The sequence below is a fragment of the Rhinopithecus roxellana genome, chromosome 2, assembly GCF_007565055.1.
Source record: "Rhinopithecus roxellana isolate Shanxi Qingling chromosome 2, ASM756505v1, whole genome shotgun sequence".
NCBI classification, from domain to species: Eukaryota; Metazoa; Chordata; class Mammalia; order Primates; family Cercopithecidae; genus Rhinopithecus; species Rhinopithecus roxellana.
Window position 1 is genome coordinate 186070670 of NC_044550.1, and position 20042 is coordinate 186090711.

Here is a 20042-nt window from a genome sequence, read left to right on the forward strand (position 1 = left end):
CGCTATAGAGATTTGCAATCTATAAAAACCTGAGAAATCTATTTTTGAGGGAGTATAATGCAAAATAACCTTCTAAAATAAAATGTCAGTATACAGTTTGAAACTGAAGTTCTACATCTAGAAATCTGTCATGCAGAAATCCTTCCACATAAGCCCATGTATGAACAGAATATTTCCTCCAACACTTAATTGGCTCCAGTCAATGAACACACATAGTTCCAACAAATGTATGAGTGTAGCCATTGCAGAGAACAGTTTATTCCACTGCTAAATAGAAAAAGTAGTTTACAGAAAAAAAGTCTTCCTTGCAATGAAATAAATTAAAATATATGTAAACTCATACAAGGAAAAAAAAAAATCTAGAAGAATACACATTAATCCAAGGATGGGAATTTTAGATTTTATTCTCAGAATTCTGCAGTATTTAACTTTTCACAATATTTTCATGTGTTATTTATGAGGTTTAAAAATTAATTTGTGAAATAAACATAAAATCAATACAGGAAGTTTGAAAAATTGACATCTCATTATTAATTCATTAGTATTATTCAAAAAACTTGAATCGATCATGTTTCTCACATGTGATTTTATTCATTTGCAGCTTCTTTTAGAACATTTATTCCATGTTTAAAATACCTATGGATACATACAATACAGTGTTTAAAATTTGCAGGAACTATAGATATCTAAATTCACAAAATGTTCACATTTGTTCTTTTATTATTTTTAATATTTCATGAATCTTACAATAGCTTAACAACTCCTGCTGTCTTCTTCAAAAGGTTATATTGGTTGTGATTTTGTGACATGACTATAAATACTTTGACAATTATCCTGTCAAGTGAAATCCCCTCCCTTTGAAGTTTGGCAGACCTTGTAGCTGTCTCAACAAAAATGATGTAGTGGAAATAATGCAGCTTAACTTTCAAAGTTCTGTTGGAAACTCAATGTGTTCTCTCTTTCTTTCTCTCCCTCTTTTTGGATCTTTTGTTTATATGTTTCTTTTTCTCTCCACACCTCCTCAACTCAATCTGTAGTCGCCGTAATAAGCGACAATTTGGCAGAGAGACACAAATATATGCCTAAGAAATCCTGGTAGCCCACGAGCACTTTTATCCCTTCAACTTGAATCATTAAGTATGTAAGCGAATGACCTTCAGATAATTATAGACCAAGGCACCATAGGAAAGTAGCTACATAAGAAACTCTGTGGAAAGAACACATACCTGAGTCCAACCAACAACCCCAAACTCTGAGCGATGATAATAAAATTATTACAGTTGATTTAAGGCCTGACATTTGCAAACAACATGTCATGCAGTGATACATAACTGGAATAATGAATCTACATATTTTAAATTATACATTTGTAATAAAATTATCATTTTGAGAATATCTGCCTGTAATCCCAGCACTTTGGGAGGCCGAGACGGGCGGATCACGAGGTCAGGAGATCGAGACCATCCTGGCTAACACGGTGAAACCCCGTCTCTACTAAAAAATACAAAAAAAAACTAGCCGGGCGAGGTGGCGGGCGCCTGTAGTGCCAGCTACTCAGGAGGCTGAGGCAGGAGAATGGCGTAAACCCGGGAGGCGGAGCTTGCAGTGAGCTGAGATCCGGCCACTGCACTCCAGCCTGGGCGACAGAGCGAAACTCCGTCTCAAAACAAAAAAAAAATGAAATAAAATAAAATAAAATTATCATTAATATATAGCTACAAGAATTGAAAATAGGGAATATTATATTTTGAGAATATCTGTACCCCAAATAGAAGAGTCAGCATAACATGGTGGTTAAGAGCCGGCACTCTGGATCCAGATGCCCTTGATTCAAGTCTCTGAGAAACCACTACATGATGATATGGGGTTGGACAAGTTACTTGGACTTTATTTGCTTCAACTTCCTCACCAATGAAATGGCAGTGGTGGTCATAGTATTATCACCCTCATGGGGTTCCTGAAAGGATGAATTCATTAATATTTCAAAGCACCAAAACAATTGTATATACAGCATGGTAAAATTTTTTGGAACACTGAATTGGCAAGGTTTTTAAATATCACACCAGGAGCAGAAGCAACCAAAATAAAATTGATAAACTGAGTTTCATCAAAATTAAGATTTTCACTCATCAAACAACACCATCAATAAAGTCAAAACAGAAAGCAGAGTTTGAAGTATATATTTGCAAGTACATACCTGATAAGTGACTTATATAAAAAATATATAAAGAAAGCTTACAGCTCAATGTTAAAAAGACAAACAACCTAATCAAAACATGTTTTAAAGACCTAAACAGGAATTTTACCAGGGAATATGTAAACGTCCAATAAGAATATGAAAAAATGTTTTATGTTAGATTACATAGTTGAGAGAAATACATAACGTCTTCCCAATAACAAGTAACTTTTCCTTTGTGCTCATAGTCAGGTAAGTAAATCCTCATGACTAAACAGAAAAGCTGCCTGGAAGAAATACAAGTTATTTAGCAGAACTATAAAAATATAAAATTAAAGATACATAAACAAATAATGTTAGTTTTCCTAAGAATCCATACTAGTGATTAAAATATTATAAATGAAGAGTCTGGTTTCCGTATGTTTTAACAGTATCTTCCCCACCACTGTGCAAAGATGCTATTTTAATTCTTACTATATGTACTAAGTCAAACACGCACACACACGCACACTTGCATGACTATGCATTAATAATAGAGGAAATGTATCTCGTGGCACATACCTCCTTCCAAAGGAACTGAGTGATGAGGTTTGTTTAAAAACTTGGCACTACTGAAAACAATGTGGAGGTTTCTCAAAAAAAAAAAAAAAAATTAACATAAGATTACCATGTGATGCAGCAATCCCTCTTCTGGATATTTATCCATAAGAATTAAATCAGGATCTCAAAGAGATATTTGCACATCCATATTCATAACAGCACTTTTATGAAAGCTCAGACCTTGAAGCAATCCCAGCATCTATCCAAGCAAAGTGTAGGACCAACCGGATCTGATTGGTCTAAAATGAAAGGAAAAGTGAATGTGCGGTGTCATAACTTCTAGGGAATGGGAGAAAAATCTTCCAAACCCACCCCATTGGAATGCATGTTAAAGAACTTTAAGAAAGGCTTTGCGGGGGGTTAGGAAGTCAAGTTAACCCATCCAATGCTGAGAGCTCTCTGTGAATTAGAATAGCCCTCTTTCTTTGGTGTTGTCTGGCCGGCTGAATGTACTACAGATAGGGAGACCATTGGCCACGTGTTTAAGGTGGTAACCCGAGTCGGAGGACAGTCGTGGCGTTCAGACCAAATTTCCTTATACTAACTCATGGCTGAATGCAGCCCTGTTTAGCAGCTTATTGCGGAATGCTCCTACTGGAGCAGAGAAATCAGCTGCGCTGGCAGCTACAAAGACAAAGTGAAAGCTTCGCCTGTAAACACAGAGTTAAAGAGAAAGTCATAGGAGCTTATAGCATGAGCTGAGCGGAGAGTGAAAGCTTCTCTGGCAAACACGGAGACAGAAAGAAAGCCGCAAGAAAAAACGGTTTCGCAAGAACCACTGGAGGGAAAAGAGACCCCTCCTCCATATGTTCCAATCTAACCCCCTTTACCCAGAGTTACTGACTCTGAGGAGTCAAGCTCAAAAGGCTACACTCATCCAGTCTCTGCTGAGATGAAAAATCTGAGCGCTCGCTGCAGGAAGTTAAGGTAAAATGCTAGGAAAATCAAGCAAGCTGTCTCCAGTCAGGTCGTGTTCGGACTATGCGAATGCGTCTCTGGGAAACAAGAGGACCCCCATAGGATCCAAATGAGACAGCCCAACTACAGCAGCTGCCCAGATACCAAGAGGCACTCCTGCAAAGTTTAAGGGAAGGCGGGAGAAAGGCAATCAATTAAGGGAAAATCTCAGAGGTGCTTCAGGGCGCAGATGAAAGCCTCAGTCAGTTTTATAAAAGACTTAGTGAGGCCAGCGCATGGTGAACAGGGCATTTGTATTGCAAGCCCAGGGGGATATCAGGCGAAAATTGCAGAAAGTGGAAGGTTTTGCAGGCATGAATGCTACTCAGCTTACTGAAGTGGCCACAAGTTGTACATTAACCGAGATCAGGAGGCAAAGAGGGAGGCTTGTTGAAGGCTTAAGAAAAAGGCTGATTTGCTGGCAGCAGCCTTCACAGGAAGGGAAGCTAGCTTTGCAAGGGGTCCTGATGTGGGCACGGACGTGGGCGGGGAAGAGGCCAGTATTGACAGGGATGTGAGAGCCCACCGAGGCTGGAAAGAGATCAATGTGCACGATGCAAAAGATAAGGACACTAGAAGGATGAGTGTCCAGAGAATAATATCAAGGATAAGGGTCGGGGCCATGGTATAGTAAGGCCACCAGTTGGGGGCTGCCACACCCAGGAGAAACCAGACCCTGATCTGATCAGACTGGCAGGGGATGAAGGATATGAGGACTAGGAAGGACCAGGCTGCTTCACTTTGGGCATGGAGGAGCCCACAGTCAGATTAGAAGAGAGAGGCCAGCTAATGGACTTTAGGGTAGACACCAGAGTTAAACACTCAGTAGTGACCCAACCTATAGGGCCACCATCCAAGAACTGTGCAACTATTGTAGGAGGCACTGTAGTCTCTGAAAAGAGGCCCATCTGTCGGTCAAAGAGGTGTGTTATAGGAGGATGAGAAGTCCAACATCAATTCCTATACCTCCCAAATTGTTCAGTTCCTTTTCTGGGAAGAGACCCACTTCAAAAACTGCAGGCACAGACTATATTTTGGCCAAAAGGGAATGTAACTTTAAACCTACCTCGCCAAGAGGCTATGATGTTAACCCTTACTGTTCCGTAAGCTGAAGAATGGAGACTATATGCAAATAAGACTCTGGAACCAGCAGTAAATGAAATGCATGGGTTGCTTACTAAAATTCCCGGAGTTTGGGCAAAAGTATCCCACCTGGACTGGCTGTAAGGCAGGCACCAGTGGTGGTAGAGTTAAAACCGGGAGCAACTCTGGTTCTGGTCCAACAGTACCCGGTACTCCCCAAGATCCTGCGGATGTCATGCGGAATCATATGACATATGATCCTGCGGAATCATAGTCAAATGGCAGTCACCACGGAAAACCCCTCTCTTGCCAGGGCGGAAGCCGTCTGGTGAATATAGACCAGTACAGAATTTGTGTGTAGAAAATCAGGCCACGGTGACCATTCACCCAGTGGTGCCAAACCCGTCTACTTTAATGGGACATATTCCAGCAAGGGCCACTTTGTTTACAGTCCTAGATTTAAAGGATACATTTTTCTGTCTCTGGCTTGCACAAATCAGTCAGTCTATTTTTGCTTTTCAGTGGGGTGAATCACCGTACACTTGGACAAGACTCCAACAAGGATTTAAAAACTCTCCTACAATCTTTGAAGAGGCACTGGCCTCAGACCTTAAAGCATACACCCCACCGAAGAGTGACTGTGTCTTGCTCCAGTACATTGATGATCTTCTTCTAGCAGTCCCAACCTGAGAGGACTGCTTCCAAGGGAACCAAGACCTCCTGCGCCTGCTATGGAAGGGAGGATATAAAGTGTCAGGGAAAAAGGCTCAAATCTGCCTAAAAGTGACCAGTATTTAGGCTTGTATATAAACCAAAGGAAAAGATGGCTCATAGCAAATGGAAGCAGGCTGTGTATGTGCTTTCTACTCGAATCACCCAGTGACAAGAGAGTTCCTAGGGGCAGCAGGGTTCTGCCGCGTCTAGATCCTGAATTTCTTGCTCGTGGTTAAGCCATTATATGAAGCCAAAAAGAGGGGAAAAAGGAGCCCTTCCTCTGGGAGGCCGATCAGGAGAAGGCCTTTAAGGAAATCAAAGAAGCCTTGACTCAGGCCCCAGCTTTAGGACTGCCAGATCTAACTAAGCCTTTCTTTTTATATGTCCATAAGCAAAAGGGAATGGCCACAAGAGTTCTAACTCAAGCCATAGGGTCATGACATCACCCAGCGGCACACTTATCCAGGCAATTGAATTCTGTGGCACTTGGATGGCCTCCTTGTTTTAAGGCACTAGCTGTCACTGCTTTGCTGGCACAGGAAGCTAATAAACTGACGTTAGGACAGCAACTGACAATCCAGGTACCACACTCAGTTATAACTTTGACTGACCAAAGGGGACACCATTGGTTACCAAATCCAAGAATAACTCAATAAAAAGGGCTCCTATGTGAAAATCCCTGCATAACTTAAGAAACTGTGAATACCCTAAACCCAGCTACCTTGCTCCCCATTGAATCAATGTCAGGAAGCCCCCTTCATTGCTGAGTGGATGTGGTAGATGAAGTGTTCTCAAGCCAGAGAGATTTGACAGACCGGCCCCTCGGAGACCTGGACATTGAATATGTTACTGATGGGAGCAGCTTCATACTAGAGGGGTCTGCCACACTGGGTATGCAGTGGTGACTTTGGACTCAGTAGTAGAGGCTCAGTCTTTGTCTATAGGAACTTCCTCTCAGAAAGCAGAGCTGATAGGTTTGATATCAGCAAATATTTACAGAGAGTCTAAATATGCTTTAGCCACTTTGCATGTTCATGGGGCTACTTACAAAGAAAAAGGACTCTTAACTCCTGGAGGTAAAGAAATAAAGTACAATGAAGAAATTCTATGACTCTTAGGTGTGGTATGGACCCCCACACAGGTAGCAGTAATGCAATATAGGCAAAAGGCAGGAGCATTAGAGGCTAAAGGACACAGAAAAGCAGACAAAGAGGTAAAACAAGCTGCAATGGTGACTCCACCTTCTAAAGAAGAAGCCTTCTAAAGAGAAGATGCCCCCTCCTCCCGGAGATTTGCCTTCCAGGGACCCCAACCTACATTCCAAATAAAAGGATTTAGTTTGCCCAGGAAAATGGGAATGACTTTGAAGGAGGATGGTGGAAATTCTTCAATGGGAGCCTAACCATACCTGAAATGTCGGCCCCCAGATTTGTAAAACAGTTCCACCAAGGAACTCACATGAGAAAAACGGCGCTGGAGACATGATTAGGGCATCATTTCTGTGTGCTATGGCTCACCGCTATTACTTGAGCCATTTGTAAACAGTGTTTAACTTGTGCTCAGAACAACTCCCGAAAAGGGCCCACTCAGTCCCCGGGAATTCAGGAAAGAGAAGCCGTGCCCTGTGAAAACCTGCTTATGGACTTCACCGAATTGCCCCGAGCAGGGGGATATCAGTACATTTTGGTGCTTGTCTGTACCTTTTCAGGATGGGTCAAGGCCTTCCCCACCCAGACAGAGAAGGCATGAGAGGTGACCAAGGTGTTGTTAAGAGACATTATTCCCAGACTTGAACTTCCCCTAACTTTGGGGTCAGATAATGGACCAGCATGTGTGGCTGAAATAGTTCAGGATTAACTCGACTATCAAAAATAAAATGGAAGTTGCACACAGCCTACCAGCCTCAGAGCTCAGGAAAGATGGAGTACATGAATCGGACACTCAAGCAGCTGCTGAAGATATTTTGTCAGAAAACTCATCTGAGGTGGGACCAGGTCTTGCCCATGGTCCTTCTCTGAGTCAGGTGCACCCCCACAAAACAAACCACACTAGGTATTTGCCCTGTGAGATTTTGTTTGGCCGGCCACCACCAATCATAAGTCAGATTAAAGGTAATCTCCATGAACTACAAAAACTAACTTTAAGGAGACAAATGCAGGCTTTAGGTATGGCCATGAAAAAAGTCTATTTTGGGCACAGGAAAGAATGCCTGTAAGTCTGGCAGACCCAGTGCACCCTTTCAAACGTGAAGACTTTGCTTAGGTTAAGAAATAGAATCCAACTACTCTGTGCCCCTTAAGGGATGGGCCCCATACTGTGATCTTGTCCACTCCTACTGTTGTTAAAGTTGCAGGTGTTGTGCCTTGGATCCACCACAGTCAGCTGAAACCATCGGCCCAGGACCAGTGGACAAGCCAGCAGGACCTAGACCATCCAACCCAGCTGATCCTGCAATGATACCACGGTGCCAGTGCAGATGACAACAGCCCTGCTCTGATCACTCTGGAAGATGACCAGTCTATGCATGGTGGAAGCTTGAGAAAACAGCAAGCCCTGCTCTAGTCACACCAAGAGTTGACTAGTCTAGGCACAGCCAAAGCTTGAAGAATCATCATCAAACGAGTCTATGTGGCCAGAAATCTTAGGCCCACTAATCTTCTTTGTATTATTCATTATATTGCTCTTGTGCTATTGCTTTAACCAACCACCTACATGCCTTTACTGCCCATGCTGGCCGTAAGAATGCTACTGTTTGCTTTGTTTGTGCTGATCCCCATATCTGTTCTAGAAGGAGGAGGACCCATATTAGGATGCCATCACTGCATGCACACTCCATAGATAAGAAACATAGTAGTTAAGACTTTATTGTACCATACATACTATAGGTGCCTGGACACAAGATAGGTCAGGGGGTACTCTACCCCTATTTACATGCTTAATCACATCGTAAGATTGCAGGCAGTACTTGAAATCATCACTAATAAGACAGCAAATACGTTAGACTTGCTGGCCCAGCACACCACAGAGAAACAAGGAACACCATCTATTAGAATAGACTGGTTTCAGACTACCTCCTAGCCCAGAAAGAAGGAGTATGTAGAAAGTGGAGCCTGATGAATTGCTGCCTAGAATTAATGATAACAGGAAAGCCATCATAGAAATAACTGCAAGGATGTAGAAGATAGCTCATGCCCCAGTTCAGACCTAGAACTCGGATGGTCTCCAGATTCCCTCTTAGAAGGTTAGTTTTCATCCTTTGGTGGTTTTAAAACATTAGGGGTGGTGTCGGCTGTATTAAAACGTTGCCTAATGCTCCCTTGCCATTTATCCCTCCTCATCAGAAGCATCCAATCAACCATAGAATCCATAGTTAACAGAACCACCTCCACTCGACTGATGGCTCTAACCAAGTATCAACCCGTACCAAACAGAGAAGAACTGACTTGTAATGAGGAACCAAATGATGGTGATGCCTTCTATTAAATTCCATTACAGGAGGCATCAAAGGGGAAGATGAGGTGGAAAATAAAAAGGAAAAGAAAGAAAGAAAGAAAAAGAAAGAAAGAAAGAAAGAAGAAAGAAAGAAAGAAAGAAAGAAAGAAAGAAAGAAAGAAAGAAAGAAAGAAAGAAAGAAAGAAAGAAAGAAAGAAAGAAAGAAAGAAAGAAAAGAAAGAAATTAAAAAGAGAAATCACCTTTCCTGTATTAGACTAACTTGTCCCAGAGGCAGCAATGGGTGAAATCCAGACCCAGGGAAAGTCTTGGTAATGTTATCTAAAAAACCAAGACACACACCAAAAAAATGTGATCCGGAGACTCTCCCAGCACTCCTTCAACATAGGGAGAAAAAAAACAAATTTTCCTCTGTTTTATGGTATGAGTTTATAGAAGAAGCACTTAATAATTTGTAATCAGAAACAAATTATGTGTACTTTCTAAGTAGATTAATGGATCTCTCATATGTAGATGATGACATAGATTTGCTTTTTTAGTAAATTTTCAAATATAAGATTAATTTATGGAACAAGTGAATATAAGTAAACTCCCTCTCATTTCATTTTTTAGAAATGAAAAGATTAACATTAAATTTGTAAGATGAATATGTATGTAGTAAATACATAAATAAAATAGGTGTAGACCATTAGTAGTAACTTTTTACTCTTCTTTATACTAGGATTATGTCTGCCTAACAATTACTTAAATATTTGAAGTTTTAATTTACTATCACAATTCTCTAAGTCACTATATATGAAACCTCATGATTGCATTTAACTTGACAATATAAAAATTAGTCAAGATAATATAGTTGTTCTATTTACTTCAGTCTTCTAATAGTTCTTGTTACTTAACTGTTTCTCATTTCCTTATTAGCCATATGGAAGGCATTTGACCAGGTGATCTCAATCTGTTTAGAATTCTAACAGACATGCTATAATTTGAATTTTACTCATAGAACAAAGTACATTCATTTTTAAAACTTTTAAGTTCAGGGACACATGTTCTAGTTTGTTACATATGTAAACTGTGTCATGGGAGTTTGTTTGACAGATTATTTCATCACACAGGCATTAAGCCTAGTACTCATTAGTGATTTTTTCTGCTCCTCTCCCTCATCCCACCTTCCACCCTCTGAAAGGACTCAGTGTGTGTTGTTGCCATCTATGTGTCCGCATGTTCTCATCGTTAGGCTCCCTTATCTGTATAGTTCTATGGAAATTTGACGACAGGAAATCAGATACCTTATTACTAATATTCAACAATATGGTGGGTAGTCCAGAATCACCTTCTCAGTAAGGTTCTGAGGATCAAATATTGAAAACTTGGGTAACAGCCTGTGAGGATGAAAATGGTTCAACGGAAAACACACTGTTGAAATAATAATTGATTCACCATTTATCATTTAAAAAGTCAAAAATAAAATCTAACTTCTTTACATTTGTCTTCCAGTCCTAGGAAAAATATAATAAACTAAAAGGTATTGACATTTTATTATACACAGTCGCATTCTTTATGGCCAGAAACAAACTATCTTAATTTCAAGTGTCGTTACCTTTCACAAAATTGTTTTCCAATAATTTTCTGGGTTGTCTGTCTCCTAATTCAATCATCACACCTACTCTTTCTCCTAATGTATAGATGTTACAAATGCAACAGAAAAATGACAGCTCTTCTTTCATTACCAGTTGCTTCATTTTCTATGAGAGTAAATCCCCTATCTTTATCATGGAGTGGTGGTAACACATTTCATGATAGAGTGTGACCTGTCCTTCCTCTATCCAAGCACCACCACCACCCCACTCCCTGCTGCACTGGATACTGTGCCCTATCATACTCAGTGACTTCATCATTTCTCTAAGAGAACAAGTTCTGGCATGCATGCTGCTTCTTTTTTGGGGAAGGTTGTAATGAGAAATGGGTGATACACAATTATCTTTATCCACAGTGTTCTCTATTTGTCCGTGTGACAATCTTGTATTAATTCTTCAAGTCTCAAGTCACATACCATGTCTTAATGTGTAGCCTTCACTTACTGCCCCAGGGGACTTGGTGCTTCTTCCTTTGTGATCTGAAACTGATTTTAACGCAGTTTTACTGTTACAATAATTTGTGATCTAGAGAACACTGCCTGTTTCATTGACTCATATTGTGCATTGCTCATTTTAGTTCTAAGACTTATAATGCATACTTTTTCAAAAAATCATCTACTCTTAGATCATCCACAAACTAAATCATTTATAACTCATGATGGATCTAATGGAATGTATGAGGGAATCTACCATGGAATCCCTACGGTGGGCCTTCCTTTATTGCAGATCCACCTGGTAACTTTGCTCACATGAAGGCTAAGGGGGAAGCTGTTAGATTGGACTCAAAAACAATGCAAATTACAGATTTGCTCAATACATTAAAAGCAGTCATTAATGACCCTACACAAATATAAATTTTTTAAGCTCATAGCATGTATCCATGCTTTCTCACATGAAGGCCAAGGGAGCTACAGTGATTCTGAACATGAACACAGTGCTGAGTACATATATTTTTTGCAACACCTAAAGGCCATGATCAATACATCATTGTATCACAGTATGTTTTTTTGTTTGTTTGATTTAGTGAAAACATTTTTCAGGGGTTTTAGGATAGTGCATAAGTTCTAAAATAGCCAAAAAGTGAAATAATAGGAATTGCTAAAGATGGTAACAGAAAGATTATAAGGAAGATTGAGGACAAAGTTGAAGCAGAAAACTGTAAATATTATTACAGTACTGACCAATTTTCAGCACACTTATGTTGTCTTTCAGCAAGAGAACTCATCAAATGTTAATTTTAAAATATTTTTTGTGTATATTGAAGGTATATAAAATAATATTATGGAATATAAATACATATTTTAAAAGTTACCATGATAAAACAAATAAACATATTCATTATCTCCTATTGGTTATACATTTCTTTTGTTTCTAAAGCATTCCTGATGATTTATTTTCAGTAATAATCATGACATAGTCAATCTCTAATTACCATCATATTCAATGTTTTACAAATTTTCACACTACATTTTGATCCCATCATTGATAATTTGTAAACAGCTAGAGCTTGCAAATTTACCTTTTAAAAATTATTGAAAAGAGATGATATTAGTATAAATGTAGCCATTTATTTGTTCTTACAGTGGTGGTTGATTTGCTTATTTGGAAGAATTAAAAATCAAAAAGTTGATTTGAAAGAGATAAGTTGGAATATTTCTGTTTAATAGCCAAATTGTATGAAACCAGAAATATGTGGTTTAAAAATTATTTCACCATATACATTAATTTCAGTTATGCTATTACTATTATATTAGTAATAGCAATAATTTTTAATAAACAGCTCTGGTATTGAAAAATGACAGTTTTTAATTATTTGATATAGACTGAATGTGTGTGGCACACATTGTATTGGTTCTTTGTATTATGAAACCCAACTGTATGAAAAAATATATCAGAATTAGTGCCCTCTTCTGAAAAACACCGTTCCACCACGTGTTTTTTTAAGTAACAAGGAGAGAAGTTACCTCCATTGCTAGTGCTACAGTGCCATGCTTTAGCACTTTTTGGTTTTGACTTGGTAAGCGATATACTTACATGCATCCTTATTCTTTGTCTATTAGTCCATAATTATTTCAACACTAGAAACAAATGGAACTGCAACATCTCAAAGTAAAATATTGAAAGCCACTTAGATTCTAAAATATCAATACAAGAAAAATAGTAATGACACTGATCATTTACTGACAATCACTTTATGATGAGAATAATTCTATGAAGTATTCTGAGAATCATTACATGATGACTCACAATAATCAGGCAAGAAAGATACAATTCTTATTCATTCAAATTAGCAATTAAAAAAACTTGAACAGATACATTGTTTAAAAAAAGGACCAGTAGATATCAGGTTAGGAATCAAATTAAGGCCATCCACTTTCATACTTTTAACCATGAATCCACTGATATAATGTTAATTCCAACTCTTGGTCAGTGCCAACTTCTTATGAGCTTTGTCCTGACGTGTACCTGACCTCGTCAGATTTGTCTGCTATCTCTAGACTTTGATATTATTTTGAAACTTGTACACCAGGTCCATTATTTTTTTTTTTAATGGGTAAGTCAATTTCTGTACTCTCAAATGATTTTTTTAACCCTTTGGACTTCTCTAATTTCAATTTCTAGGCTAAAAATAATTGTTCTCTCTTAAATTACCTTTTTACATCTTGAAATCTTATGCATGAAACAAATTCTAGCCCATGAAGCAAAATCTCTATAACCACCATGAAATAAAATATTTTATTTTTCATCCACTTTTATGTGACATTCATTTTTAACATCTACACAAAAATTTCACATATTTGTCTTTTCTGGTTCATTATATGAAATATTACATAAATATTAAGTGTACATGATTGATTATTAGACAAGATGAGTTAGATAGGGTAATTTTGCAATTTGGCAGGATCACATTTTATTGAGCAAGGCCTCAGCATGAAGGCTAGGGTCACCTTCCAGGACAAATCCATGACATAGTGCACAATAGACATCATTATATAAGTCAATGTCTATTTGATTTTCCATTAGCTGTAAAAAGAAAGCGATGTAGTTATCAATCATTTATTATGATCAGTCTCTGAAACCCTTGGACCAAAAACTTTTCTGGATTGAGTTTGCCATGCACCACAATGGAACCAAGTACCTGCTGCCACCTACCCACAACCTCACCTAGTTGCAGTACTGCTCTATGGATGTGCTGGCCTGCATGGCAATTGTCACTCTCTTTGTCATAATATGTGGCTTGATTATCAATTGTTTGTTAAGGTAAGAAAGAAAGAAAAGAGAGTAGATCTGTTTGAGATCTAAGGCAGGCAGGCGTGATACAGAAAATCATGCCATTTAATGCCGCCAGCATATATCAAGGTATGGACTAAATACTTCACTGCATTTTAGAAAATCTATGCTTTCTTGATTTGTTTGAAATTTCTAATATTTGTTAAACATTAAATAATGTACAATTTTGATTTCAGAAAACCTGTAGTAATTCACTTTTAATGCTTATCTATATATTTTTAAACTGAAAATAAAATGAGATTCACTAGAAACTCAGTCTGTTTCCTTGAGAGGGCCAGAAAGACTAGATATATTTTTATTTTAAGAAATCTCTTCTTACATATATATATTTATGTAACATATAATAAATTCATATATTATACATTTTTATACATTTATATAACACATAAAATAAAATATTTATATATTATATTTTTATTATTTTATTTCAATTTTATTTCAAGTTCAGAAATACATGTGCAGGATGTGCATGTTTATTACATAGATAAAGAACCCTCTTCTATGTAAACAAATAAAATTATATGGAATATATGTGTGCCTGTCAGAAAAAAAAAAAAAAGAAACACTAAGCAACATCCTTGTCAATAATTGCAAGACAAATTTTATTTTGACTACTGAAGTAGAGGATAGAGACTGCAATATGTACTGAACTCAACCCCAACTAAGGCAAAGGTTAACTGAGACTTTTTTAAAGAGAATCTGTTTGTGAATAAAAAGGGAATATGAGGAAATAAAAATAAGGAAACCAAAAAGAGAGTAGTTGGCTATATGGAAATAGAAAATTACATAAATATTAAGTGTACATGATTGATTATTAGATACGATGAGTTAGACAGGGTAATTTTGCAATTTGGCAGGATCACATTTTATTGAGCAAAGCCTCAGCATGAAGGCTAGGGTCACCTTCCAGGACAAATCCATGACATAGTGCACATACAAGCTGGACTAAACTTAGCCAACTCTCTTAGCATGGTGTTTAGACAAGTTCTTTGTGTTAAATGGGTGTTTCCAATTCACATCCTTCATGAAATGCAAAATATTTTCTCATGAAAATTTTCTTTATTTCAAAACTCTAGATAGTCATAACTGGCTTCCTATGTAAAACTATGCAACCTGGTAAAATGTTTGGTTAGAAAGACTGAAGATATTTTCCACATGAGACCTTGACTAACTTGAGTTACTATTTTTGCTTTAGTAATGACAATTTGCAATTGGATAGTAATACATAAAAGAAAAGAAAAGGCTAGTTCCCTTTAGTTAGGAATTATAGACATGGTCCAGCAGGTTTAGTCCAGTCCCTCTAGATTATAATGTTACCTGATTTCTCTCCTGCAATAAGATCTCACATTTCTTGTCCTTACCTTGTCAAGTATGATACCTCCACCTACTTTAATGCCTGGTATACTGAGGATATACCAACCAGAAATGTATATAATTATTTTACTTATTCTCTTCTCATAACATACTAAAAACTAAATTGTAGGTAGAATAAGGAGCCAAATATCACGTGCAACAATTTTTAAGTCTATGATGGAAAAAAGGTAGTAAATGGCAAAAAGCTCTCCAATACCTACATTCACCTGTTGTTCATTACAGCCTTTGGACTCAGAACAAGGTTTTAAAAGAAAATAACAAATAAGGGAACCAACTTAAGAGCAGTTCTTCTGTCTGACCAGAGTTGTGTCTAAAACAGTTGAAAGAAAGAGAGGCATAATGATTTTTTGTGACACATGAAATAGACTTTTATAGTTTTCTTCTCTAGGAGAAAATGCTGTAGCAATAATTGGTAATAAAATGAATTATTATAATGTCTAGAAAAGAAATATACACTAAGTATTTGACTTTACTACACTTTGAACATAAAGTCATGCCAGTAGAAAGAAAAAAATAGCAAAGTGCAAGAAAAAAGTGTAATGCATTAGTGCTTTTTATAGAAATGTCTTCTTTATAAAAGGGGAAACTTTATAGATAAATATTAGTCTGGGGAAATAATGTAACTCAACGTGTACTACACAAACTAAATTTTAGTCTATTTATATTTTCTTAATGAAACAACTTCTGCAAATGCATCAAGGACCTTGCCAAAATAGATCCTCTTTGCAATTCATAGACCATATAGCCAGATACCAAAATCTATGTCTATTCATGAGTTATCAAAGAATACTTTCATTTGTTTTCATATTGAGAAAACTTTTCACATAAAATACTATGTACACTTATATTTAGGAAAGTATGTGAATATGAAGGTTTACTTGAGACTCATAAAAGCACATAGTATATGAAATTCTAAAATTTCCAATATTGCGCATGTGTCTGTTTCTTTGAGATTGATTCTAAAAGCTTTTAAATATCTCAGGAATTAACAAAATTTAAACACAGAAATTCTAATCACCTGGAATCATTGAATTGAAATAACATTCTTCATTCTCGTGATCATCTTTTTCTATAAAATTTTGAATATGCTGCTTAAAGACTGGAATATGAAGCACCACAGAAGTTGAAGACAAAAATAACATAATTGTGAATTTAATGATGAAAGCAACATATGAAGCTGAATCTGTTTGTGTCAAGGACAAACGGTTTATGTAGTTTTCTGAATTAATATCTATGCAGAAGGCAATGTTTCTTAAAAGATAAAACAAATGTGCTAATTAGAAGTTTCCTTCTTATATTCTTTAAGTATATTCTTTAATAGTCATAAATATATTCTTTAAAATACTAATTCCTAAAACACAATAATAATTATAAAAATTACTGAATAACAGTAAAGAGTAGGGTCTTAGAAGGGATGTGTCTTCCAGCATCTAACACCTCACAACCTCTCCAGTGTTCTCTATTGATGAAGCTTAACATTCAACTAGCTGACAAAGGAGGAATGCTTACAGGATCCAGATTCAGTATCATAAAGTTATATTTGCACCCAGGGGACAATAAATTGAAAACTCATAAAGCATAAATTTTCAAATTTTTCATTCGCTATCATTCTAAAAGTTGTGTTCCTTCTGACACTAAATCTTGGAAAAAAATTGGATAAGTAAGAGGCATGGCTTTCTTTTTAAAATAACATTTTTGAAAGTGGGGGCATGTAGCAATTCTGAGAAAGATGACTTAGAGTTGGCCAACGGGGTTCACCACCCCCTTGGTCATCACTTCCCTAATGTCAAAATATATAATAAGAATTGACATATTAGCATGCTGGATTTTTTATTTCAGTAGTAGCTAGCTCAGACTTGGTTAGAGGAAGTTTTGTTGTGCTGGACCCAATGCATACCCTTAGCCTATCACCACTCTATTCATACTCCCAACAAATCAACACTGGAGCAGTCAGATATTTAGTGATTTACCTATAATGGATATTAACCGTCACCATTTCAAAGCATATCAAGCTGTCTCATTGATTTCATTGCAAGTTCCTAATTATTAGCCTCCTTAATCACTTTTTGGATTTATGATCCAGTGAGAATTTCATTCATGTACTGCACTGATTTTTTTCAAGTGACATTTTTCTGTAGATTCGTCTTTGGTATAGAGACTTTATTTAAGGATGAATTTGTTCTTCATAAGAGATCTAGAATCCTGACTCATCATGACAGTGGCTCAGAGTGATTGTCTAAAACAAGATTGATAAAGGTCAGATAAACAAGTAAAAATTAATGAATAATCCTCAGTCAGATAAGGTGAACTTTGCTATTGGATTAATCCATCATAATGAGGACATGCAGGTTGCAAGAGTTAAGACAGAATGAAATACAACTTGAGACAAACACATTGAATCAGGTTATAAATGTTTGAACAAAGCATATGATGAGTAGTTAAGACCAAGAAAACAAGTGGAAACAAGAGAGTTTTGGAGAAAAACACGTAATCAGGAAATTTCTAATGTAAGGTGTTAACAAGCAATGCTTTTAGGTTTTAATCTGTTTGCTGACAATTTCTAGAGCATTAGGTGATTTCTCTTGGGGGTTCTATGAGTCAAGCATTTGGTTTCATTTTATTTTGTGTAATCAACCATCATTTTATATATAATTAGGGAGCCCATGTCTGATTTCAGAAATATCTGATTTTTTTTATTCATCCTCCTGACCTCATCTCATTCTTGCTTTATATTAGTGATGCTTGCATCTCTGAACAATTCAATCATGCTTATTTAAAAATCTCATTTTGTCCAGGCATGGTGGTTCACATCTGTAATCCCAACACTTTGGGATGTTGAAATAGGAGGATTGACCCCAGAAGTTTGAGATCAACCTGGATAACCTAATGAGATCTCATCACTGTAAAAAATTAAAATATTAGTTGGGTGTGGTGTCATGCACCTGTGGTCCCAGCCACTTGGGGGACTGAGGTGAAAGCATCACTTGAGTTTCAGAGGTTGAGGCTGAAGTGAGCTGTGATCACACCGCTGCACTCCGGGCTGGACAGCAGAGTGAGAGAGTCACTTGAGCTTTGTAGGTTGAGGCTGCAGTGACCCCTGAACACTCCACTGCATTTCATTCGGCCTGGACGATGGAATAATATCTTATCTTTATATATATATATATATATATTATAAATCAAAGCCTCATTCTGATTGTGTCCTCTATCTGCAATCCTTGGGTGAAAATCTTCCAACTGTGTATCACTGGTTATTTCCTCACACGGTTTTCTTGAGGAAATCTTCAACATGTGTTGATTTCTGCAACATCCCTCATATTCTCTATTGTAAGAGAAACCTTTCACAATATTTAAAAATGCCCCTGCTGCAGTCTAGGGAGACCTCCAGTTACACACATATTTTATTTTATTTTTTAAACAAAAATCACTGCACTCTGTAAATTTTTTTTCCTTACTTCAAGGTACTATTTTTCATTTGGTTTCCTCACAAAAGTCACTTTCTCATAGTTTTCACAAGCATCTATTCATAGAATTTCCTCCAATTTTAATAATTGGTGGGCATTCTTCCTTCATTGTATACTAGACTATATATGTATTTTGACATCATTTTTTAATGCATGTATATGTGTCTGGAGCAGAATAAGTTGGAAAAAGTTGAGTCACTTATGATCACCTCAGTATACTGTGTCGTTTAATTTATTTGAGTCTGGTTTTTAGGCCACCTATTTCGTATATAAAAATCTATAAGTAAATATTTTAAAATGCTTAATGAATGATTCAGTAGTTGTAAAAATATAAATTCACACAATCTTTAGGATTGTATTTTTTTTAATGTCCATATGTAATAATTTCATAGTTGCTTACAGACTTCTGTTGACCAAATCAATAGCTTAAATTTGTGGAATTTTGATACATCACTGCAAATACTTTGACATTCTTATTAAACATGGTTCCTCCCCTTGAAATGCGGTAAGGCTTGTTGCTTGCTCAGCAAATTTATAGTGAAAGTGACAGCATAATTTTGAAGACTGTGTTAGAAAAGGCAGTACATTATCTCCATCTCTCTGTCTCCGTCTGTCTGTCTCTGTCTTCTACTTATACTTTTTTCTCTCTTTCTTTCTCCTTCTCCCTCTTTCTCTTTTTCTCCCTGTACACTCTTTGGAGCCCAGTATCACACACGAAGTCCTGATGATAAAAGACAATTTCAAGGAGAGATGCAAAGAGGAGACTAAGAAGTCATGATTATTTGGTTTCACAGGAATTTGAGTCTTTTGACATCAATCACCAAGTGTGAATGAATGACCTTCAGATGATTACATCCCCAACCACCATACGAAAGTAACGGCCTGAGAAATACTGTGTATGAACCACTTGACTGAGGGTACCCAACACTCATGCTATGGGAGTTGTTATAAAATGCTTAATGTTTTTCAAAATACTCACAATAGAGGGTAGTTTTTTATAAAGTGATAAATAACTGCAAGGATATTTCTTTATTGTATTTGTTTATTATTGGGATACATGTGCAAAACTTTCAGGATTGCTACATAAGTATACATGTGCCATGGTTGTTTGTTGCACCCATCAACCTGTCACCTATATTAGGTATTTCTCCTAATGCTATCCCTCCCCTAGCTCCTGACCTCGTGACAGGCCCCATTTTGTGATGTTCCCCTCCCTGTATCCATGTGTTCTCATTGTTCAACTCCCACTTATGAGTGAGAACATGCAGTGTTAGGTTTTCTGTTCTTGTGATAGTTTG

General features: G+C 37.1%; 1 pseudogene; it reads left to right on the forward strand.

The window, feature by feature from the left end:
- Positions 1–20042, forward strand: part of LOC104667782 — a 63857-nt pseudogene that overhangs the window by 14018 nt on the left and 29797 nt on the right.